Here is a 10,180-nt window from a genome sequence, read left to right on the forward strand (position 1 = left end):
CACCTGCACTGCACGCACTGCACTCGCCTGCACTGCACTCGCCTGCACTGCACTCACCTGCACTGCACTCACCTGCACTGCACTGCACTCACCTGCACTGCACTCACCTGCACTGCACTGCACTCACGTGCACTGCACTCACCTGCACTGCTCTCACCTGCACTGCACTCACCTGCACTGCACTGCACTCACCTGCACTGCACTCACCTGCACTGCACTCACCTGCACTGCACTCACCTGCACTGCACCCACCTGCACTGCACTGCACTGCACTCACCTGCACTGGACTCACCTGCACTGCACGCACTGCACTCACCTGCACTGCACTCACCTGCACTGCACACACTGCACTCACCTGCACTGCACTCACCTGCACTGCACTGCACTGCACTCACCTGCACTCCACTGCACTGCACTCACCTGCACTGCACTGCACTCACCTGCACTGCACTCACCTGCACTGCACTGCACTCACCTGCACTGCACTCACCTGCACTGCACTACACTCACCTGCACTGCACTGCACTCACCTGCACTGCACTCACCTGCACTGCACTGCACTCACCTGCACTTCACACACCTGCACTGCACTCACCTGCACTGCACTCACCTGCACTGCACTCACCGGCACTGCACTCACCTGCACTGCACTGCACTCACCTGCACTGCACTGTACTGACCTGCACTGCACTCACCTGCACTGCACTGCACTCACCTGCACTGCACTCACCTGCACTGACTTGCACTGCACTCACCTGCACTGCACTGCACTCACCTGCACTGCACTCACCTGCACTGCACTCACCTGCACTGCACTGCACTGCACTCACCTGCACTGTACTGCACTCACCTGCACTGCACTGCACTCGCATGCACTCCACTGCACTGCACTCACCTGCACTGCACTGCACTCGCCTGCACTCCACTGCACTGCACTGCACTCACCTGCACTGCACTCACCTGCACTGCACTCACCTGCACTGCACTCACCTGCACTGCACTCACCTGCACTGCACTGCTCTGACCTGCACTGCACTGCACTCACCTGCACTGCACTGCACTTCACTGCACTCACCTGCACTCCACTGCACTCCACTGCACTGCACTGCACTCACCTGCACTGCACTCACCTGCACTGCACTCACCTGCACTGCACTCACCTGCACTGCACTCACCTGCACTGCACTCACCTGCACTGCACTGCACTCACCTGCACTGCACTCGCCTGCACTGCACTGCACATACATGCACTGCACTGCACTCTGCACTCACTACTCTGCACTCACTACTCTGCACTCACTACTCTGCACTCACTACTCTGCACTCACTACTCTGCACTCTGCACTCACTACTCTGCACTCACTACTCTGCACTCACTACTCTGCACTCACTACTCTGCACTCACTACTCTGCACTCACTACTCTGCACTCTGCACTCACTACTCTGCACTTTGCACTCACTACTCTGCACTCTGCACTCACTACTCACTACTCTGCACTCACTACTCACTACTCTGCACTCACTATTCACTACTCACTACTCTGCACTCACTACTCACTACTCTGCACTCACTACTCACTACTCTGCACTCACTACTCTGCACTCTGTACTCACTACTCTGCACTCTCTACTCTGCACTCACTACTCACTACTCTGCACTCACTACTCTGCACTCACTACTCACTAATCTGCACTCACTACTCTACACTCACTACTCACTACTCTGCACTCTGCACTCACTACTCTGCACTCACTACTCACTACTCTGCACTCACTACTCTGCACTCACTACTCACTACTCTGCACTCACTACTCACTACTGTGCACTCACTACTCACTACTCTGCACTCACTACTCTGCATTCTGCACTCACTACTCTGCACTCACTACTCTGCACTCACTACTCTGCACTCACTACTCACTACTCTGCACTCACTACTCACTACTCTGCACTCACTACTCACTACTCTGCACTCACTACTCTGCACTCACTACTCTGCACTCACTACTCTGCACTCACTACTCTGCACTCACTACTCACTACACTGCACTCACTACTCACTACTCTGCACTCACTACTCACTACTCTGCACTCACTACTCACTACTCTGCACTCACTACTCTGCACTCACTACTCACTACTCTGCACTCACTACTCTGCACTCACTACTCACTACTCTGCACTCACTACTCACTACTCTGCACTCACTACTCACTACTCTGCACTCACTACTCTGCACTCTGCACTCACTACTCACTACTCTGCACTCACTACTCTGCACTCACTACTCACTACTCCGCACTCACTACTCACTACTCTGCACTCACTACTCACTACTCTGCACTCACTACTCTGCACTCACTACTCTGCACTCACTACTCTGCACTCACTACTCACTACTCTGCACTCACTACTCACTAATCTGCACTCACTACTCACTACTCTGCACTCACTACTCTGCACTCACTACTCACTACTCTGCACTCACTACTCACTACTCTGCACTCACTACTCTGCACTCACTACTCTGCACTCACTGCTCTGCACTCACTACTCACTACTCTGCACTCACTACTCACTACTCTGCACTCACTACTCTGCATTCTGCACTCACTACTCTGCACTCACTACTCTGCACTCTGCACTCACTACTCTGCACTCTGCACTCACTACTCTGCACTCACTACTCTGCACTCACTACTCACTACTCTGCACTCACTACTCACTACTCTGCACTCTGCACTCACTACTCTGCACTCACTACTCTGCACTCACTACTCTGCACTCACTACTCTGCACTCACTACTCACTACTCTGCACTCACTACTCACTACTCTGCACTCACTACTCACTACTCTGCACTCACTACTCTGCACTCACTACTCTGCACTCACTACTCTGCACTCACTGCTCTGCACTCACTACTCACTACTCTGCACTCACTACTCACTACTCTGCACTCACTACTCTGCATTCTGCACTCACTACTCTGCACTCACTACTCTGCACTCTGCACTCACTACTCTGCACTCTGCACTCACTACTCTGCACTCACTACTCTGCACTCACTACTCACTACTCTGCACTCACTACTCACTACTCTGCACTCTGCACTCACTACTCTGCACTCACTACTCTGCACTCACTACTCACTACTCTGCACTCACTACTCTGCACTCACTACTCACTACTCTGCACTCACTACTCACTACTCTGCACTCACTACTCTGCACTCACTACTCTGCACTCACTACTCACTACTCTGCACTCACTACTCACTACTCTGCACTCACTACTCACTACTCTGCACTCACTACTCGGCACTCACTACTCACTACTCTGCACTCACTACTCTGCACTCACTACTCACTACTCTGCACTCACTACTCTGCACTCACTACTCTGCACTCACTACTCTGCACTCACTACTCACTACTCTGCACTCACTACTCTGCACTCACTACTCACTAATTTGCACTCACTACTCTGCACTCACTACTCACTACTCTGCACTCACTACTCTGCACTCACTACTCACTACTCTGCACTCACTACTCACTACTCTGCACTCACTACTCTGCAATCACTACTCTGCACTCACTACTCTGCACTCACTACTCTGCACTCACTACTCACTACTCTGCACTCACTACTCTGCATTCTGCACTCACTACTCTGCACTCACTACTCTGCACTCTGCACTCACTACTCTGCACTCACTACTCACTACTCCTCACTACTCTGCACTCACTACTCACTACTCTGCACTCACTACTCACTACTCCTCACTACTCTGCACTCACTACTCACTACTCTGCACTCACTACTCTGCACTCACTACTCTGCACTCACTACTCACTACTCTGCACTCTGCACTCACTACTCTGCACTCACTACTCACTACTCTGCACTCACTACTCACTACTCTGCACTCACTACTCACTACTCTGCACTCACTACTCTGCACTCACTACTCTGCACTCACTACTCTGCCCTCACTACTCTGCACTCACTACTCACCTGCACTCACTACTCACTACTCTGCACTCACTACTCACTACTCTGCACTCACTACTCTGCACTCACTACTCTGCACACTCACTACTCTGCGCACTCACTCCTCTGCGCACTCACTCCTCTGCACTCACTCCTCTGCACTCACTACTCTGCACACTCACTCTGCACTCACTACTCTGCACACTCTCTGCACTCACACTCTGCACTCACTACTCTGCACTCACTACTCTGCACTCACTACTCTGCACTCACTACTCTGCACTCTGCACACTCACTCTGCACTGTGCACACCACTGATATCATGGAATCTTCCACCACACTTTCTAAAACTCTATAGTCCGAAGCATAATAGGCACAGAACCAAAAGAAGGGTAGACATTGCTTAAAATAATCTTATTGTATTTATGAGAAGCAAAAGCGAGACTGTGAAATGTGCTGAATATCAGTTTGTTACGAATCAACAGAGTGGAGTTAGAGAACCAAGAAATAGTAATTTAGAATCCGGGTTAGAAGGAGTAGTAATCACAAGCTGAGGATGAACGGGCGCGAAACAGCGTGGTGGGCGCGCAGGAGACGCAGCGTGAGCGTGCACATCAGCTGAAGATCGCCGGAGAAGACACTGAGCCTGCCTGCTGCCGTGACTGACCCGCTGCAGAGGCAAAGAGCCCGGTGAGTGGGGGTAGAGGGGGGGGGGGCGGCAGAGAGGGAGTGGACAGAGAGGGAGGGTGTGTGTGTGTGTGTGCGTGCGTGTGTCTGTCTGTCTGTGTCTGGTGTGTGCCTGCCTGCCTGCCTTTGTGTGTGCGCGTCCACAGACCCTGGTCGGCTCGTGCACCGCTCTGTACTCCCTTGCGAGCTTACTCGGCGACAATAGTTCTCGTTGCCGAGACCTAAAAACACAATTAATATACATTTCAATTAATCAATTAATAACAATTAATATTAATAAATTGATGTAATTATAAATGAACTAATTAACACATATTAATTACTAATTACTTAACAATAAATACCAACAAATAAATACAATCTCTTTAATTAATTACATTTAATTATATCACACCCTATCCCCCTATAAACACACAACCCACTACACATAAATAAATCACATCACTTAATCACTTAATAATTATTAATGACCAATTAATTATTAATTAACAATAAAAATAAATAAATATATTAGCACATTAACTCTAATTAATTTAATTTACTAATTAATATTTGACTACCAATTAATTAACAATAACAAAAATGTATATATATTAAAACATTAACTCAAAATAATGCAATTAAATAATTAATATTAATTAATTACCAATTAATTATTAATTAAAAATATTTACAAAAATATATGAATTAATTAACTAATTAATAGTAATTAATTATTAATTAAAAATGTTTACAAAAATATATTAATTAATTCATTATTATTAAATTACTTCCCACCCTATTCCCCTATAAACCCACAACCCACTCTGATACTAAAACGCAAAATGTAAACAAAATTACTATTTTTCAAACATACATTACAAAACATATTTAACAAACATATAAACAACATAATAAAATACATAACACTAAACAAAATTTCGATATTAGTAAATTTCGATATTAGTAACATACATACCTTTAAAAAACGATATTCTGTCTGTCGATATTTTGGACATCGATATTCTATACCATCGAAATTAAAACATCGATATTATTGTATATCGATATTTTAATTTCGATATTTTGTCTCACTACCGTTGAAGGACTATTAAGTATCGATGTTATGCTTACCCCCCGCCTAGCCAATAGAATTAGTACAAATAGCAAACCTTTTTGTCTGTTATTTAGGTTAGGTAACGTACCATTTTTACTAATAACCCTGAACATAACTAATTCTATGCTTACCTCAATATCTTGACCCATCACTTCCCTAAGGATCTTACCCACATTGTGCCAGAATGCCTGTAGTTGGGGACACTGCCGAAACATGTGGATGTTGTTTGAACTTTCTTCTTCGCATTTCAGGCAGCTCTTCACCTCTTGATTGTTCTTCTTTGTTAACTTTTTTAGAGTTCAGTATGCTCTATGCACTGTGAATAAATGATTTTTTTCTGAGAAGTGCAGATCTAATTGTGTACCATAACGCTGATATCAATACTTTCCCTAGGTCTAGTACATCCCGCATTGGCAGGTCCTCCCCGGTAGCTCTGTAGGCAATGTGAAATTCTCATTCCCAGTCAGCGTCAATGTCCAGTACCACTTTGATAACTCTTTCTTTTGTATTTAGCCTCCTTGTAGTTTTTCCTCTAATTCGATGTTTCCAGTCTCATCTTGCCCCAAGGTCACCCATCAGCAGGTGGGCCTCCAGGGGGTGAAATTCCAGGAGGGTCACCAGTGTGCGAATCGCATGTCGAAGTTAAGGACATTTGTAAAATTGTGTCCTATGGAGGTCGAAGTCGGTCTGTAGTTGTTGAAAGCATGTTAATGTGGTGCCCCGTAACACATCCCTATGGGTCGAGATCCCCACAAGGTCCCACTTCCGGAACCCCTTCAGGGCGGCCACTGAGCGGAGGTATGTACCCTGCCATAGGGGAGTTTTCTGGGTGAGTTCCCATTCCAGCCCATCTGTTGGATTTTAGCCCGCCACAGCTGTGTAACAACTCTACCCGCAGGCGGCATGAACTCCAGGCGTGCGGTACTGTATAATAAATGAAGGATTGAAACCCGCTCCATCGCTGCGTGCTCTTATCAAATATGCAGGATCCGTGGGGGAGTTATACCACCATTCATTCACCAAGAGGATGTGAGACGCTACATAATATGAGTAAATGTCTGCTGCTGCAATCCCTCCACAGTATGTAGATTGCGCACAGGTGCGGAGAGCAACTCTAACTGCACCGCCATTCCAGAGGAGTTTATTTTGTATGGCGGCAACTTGTGCGAACCAGGAGCGTGGGATAGGATATGGGAAGTTTTGAAGACGATATAAGATCACCTTAAGATCTTCTTAAAAATGGCTCAGCGCCCATATAGGGAGAGGGGGAGAGAAGACCAAATTGCCGTTTCGCCATTGAGGCTTGTTAACATTGGGGTGATATTATGCGCCCAGGAGAGTTTGGGGCACGGGGACACGTAAATGCAGAGATATTTGAAATCATCCGTTGCCCGGGAGAGTTGTAAGGCCCATGTATCACGACCCTGGTGTCCACACACTGGGAATAGTGTAGATTTGGCGGGATTTGTGTGTAAACCCGTAGTTCCTCCGAACACCCTGAGGAGAATACCAGGGATCCGTTATGAAAAAGAGGACATCGTCCGCGTATAACGAGATGCCGTCAGATCACAACCGTGACCAGTCAAAACCCCGGAGTACCGGGTCACTTCTGACCCACGCCGCTAAGGGCTTAATTGCAAGGGCAAACAATAATGGGGACGAGGGCAGCCCTGTCGGGTACCTCTTTGGATAGGGAAGGAGCGGGAGCGATGCACCGCAATTAGTACAGATGCTGTCAGTTCGGTGTATAACAGGCGTATATATGCCAGGTGTCAACCCATTTTTGCTTCTTCATTATTTCGTCCTCCTCAGCCATCAATGAGTGAGTTTCTTGAAGAATTATGAATTCGCTATTCACAGCTTTTAAATATTCCAGGACCTTTTGCCCTCTGCTTTTAACTCTAAGGCCATTCACATTCCATGTCAGTATATAAACCACCATAGAATTAATTAAGTTTCTTCCTCCTAGCAAGTGCGCTGTTTGTCCAACCCTTGTTTTCTTCCATATCTCCCTGGAACGCAGTTCTTCCTGAATTTTTGCACAATGGACAATTCTTTTTATACTTTTTCCCCCCATATGCCTCCACACCTAGTGCAAAACTAACGAACATAGAATTCAGTGACCCACCTCCCACCCTCTCCTGGAGACCCATCGAAAAAAAACCAGTTATTTTTGCTGCGTTTTGATTAGATCTATAAGGTTTCCCACCTCCTTAGGGTCTCATATATTATACATTTGATTGCTCAACATAATTTTTCAGGAGGCCGGGAATCGCATCTGGGCTGTCGCCACCAGGGCCCTGAGTTCCTGGATGTATTGGCCTAATTCCCATTGCATGTCTGGTGTAGCTCTTGATATATCTGAGCGAAATCGAAATGACCACTCCCCTTTGGTAAAGGTACCAGCTTTAAGTGCCTCACTTAAGATTTTTTCTTTTAAGACATAAGTTCTAAAATTGACTAAGATTTATCGTGTGTTTTTTCTAATTTTTCCTTTTTAAAAAGAGTTTCAATGCACCCTTTGTATGTCTTCTAGCACTGTTACCTCTAACCAAGGGATAGACCCTTTCAGTAACTTAATCACAAAGCTCTTGACATTTTCACCTTCCATTCCCTCTGGGACACTTAGGATCCTCAGATTATTCCTTCTTGCATTGTTTTCTAATCTTTCAATTTTGTCTCTTAGGATCTTCTCATTTGTTTTCAGGGTCTGTTATTCTTCTTGACTTGCATCTACTTCTCTCCCAAGTTTATCTAGGGAGGTTTCTATCACTGATACCAGATCCATTAGAGTATTGATTTTTGCTTCAAGTGCCTCACACGTCCCCTCTATTTTTCCTTGGTGTTTCTCAGATGTAGCGATGTTTACCTTCATCTCTGCTATTAAGGTTTCAATCAATTTCCCCATTTCTGGTACTCTGTTTGTCCTTGTGTTAGAAGTTGTTGTGCCTCATCTTGAAGATCTCTTTGTGGTACTTCCTCCTTTAGTAGTAACGTAGCCTCTGGTTCTTTTAATGCTAAGGTTTGAAATCTATTACTCACAGCAACACCCCTCCTGTCAACATTTCCTCGTTCTGCATGTCTGCGCCAGTTATTTGACAGTTTCTGCACTCTTTCTGTGAGCCCCTGGCATGTGTTTGGTTTGGACTTTGAAAAAGGAGCATAGGGAGCGTGTAATTTTTATTTTTGTTCCTTCTTGCTGGCTTGGTGCTGGTATAGAGTGTATTTCCAAGTTCTGGTTTGGTGCCCTCTGTTTCCCCAAATGGTTATTAACTACAGGCACAATAACAGGGCTTCTGCGTGTGATTTCTGATACTATGTTTCCTGCAGTAAAAGTCCTGTCTCTCAAGCTGTAACTAATGCCCTGTTTTTCGCTGTGATCTTGGTCTACATCTGGTGAGAATGTATTTTTACTGCCCTTTGTTTCTTTACCAAATGTTGACGGAGCTGTGGGGGGCCTATTTAGTTTTCCTACCCCCTCCCCGGCCACTTACACGAGTCATACACGTGGCTGCTGGCTTTCGCACCTCCTAGCTGCTACATCGAACCACAGGGCTGCTGGTGTCTGGCCTGTAATTGTCACAGCTTCCTGAAGGACCCTAAAAGGAGACCCGGGCGGCAGCTCGCCGGCTCCACCGCAGCTCCACTGCTGACTCTGCCCACACAGCCGTCGTGGCTACGCAGCCCTGAGGAACTCTCCATGCACCCAAAGCAAGGGTCCGCTCAATTCTAATCCCGCATGGAGGCGCTTCCCGATATTTGGCAAGTTCTCGGCCCAATTACAGTATTATGAGTCTTAATGTGAATAACCTAGGATTTTCCTCATCCAAACAAAGCGCTCATTCTGTTTCGCAGTTGAGTCTGTCTAGAGAGCTCGGGAGCTCCTGAACGGACCTCCATGTTCTCCTACAGAGATGGTATTTGTTGTATTATTTTATAATATATTCCTTTTTATTATCTTTACTCCTCAGTATTCCCCTCCTATTTCTTGTTCTTTTGATCCTGTATCAAATTGGATTGAATTATAGCTCCAGTTTGGCGTCTGAGGTAATTCATAATGTGAGAAATCTGCTGTTGGAAAAAGTGGCAGAGGCAGGAATGCTTAAAAGAGACTGGAGTATCACAGAAGGAGGAACCCAGTGTGTCGTAAGGTGGAAATTCTAGAGATCAAAAGACTTGACAGCAAGCATTTTCAGAGATAGTGAAAAGATCTATCAAGTGCAAGCCCTAGTGGGGACTTACTCTTTATTCGGGTGAAGACACTGTTGAAAGGTAGGGCCGATGTCGACCAAGAACCTTCAGTGTTTGCCCGGCGTTAGCCGCCTCTCATACCATTCAATATTACCAAACAAAGAGGCAGGCGCTGGAGACAGGAAGGCAGGAAACAGGAGTTTATTCC

Source organism: Lissotriton helveticus, chromosome 1_1 (genome assembly GCF_964261635.1).
Source record: "Lissotriton helveticus chromosome 1_1, aLisHel1.1, whole genome shotgun sequence".
NCBI lineage: Eukaryota > Metazoa > Chordata > Amphibia > Caudata > Salamandridae > Lissotriton > Lissotriton helveticus.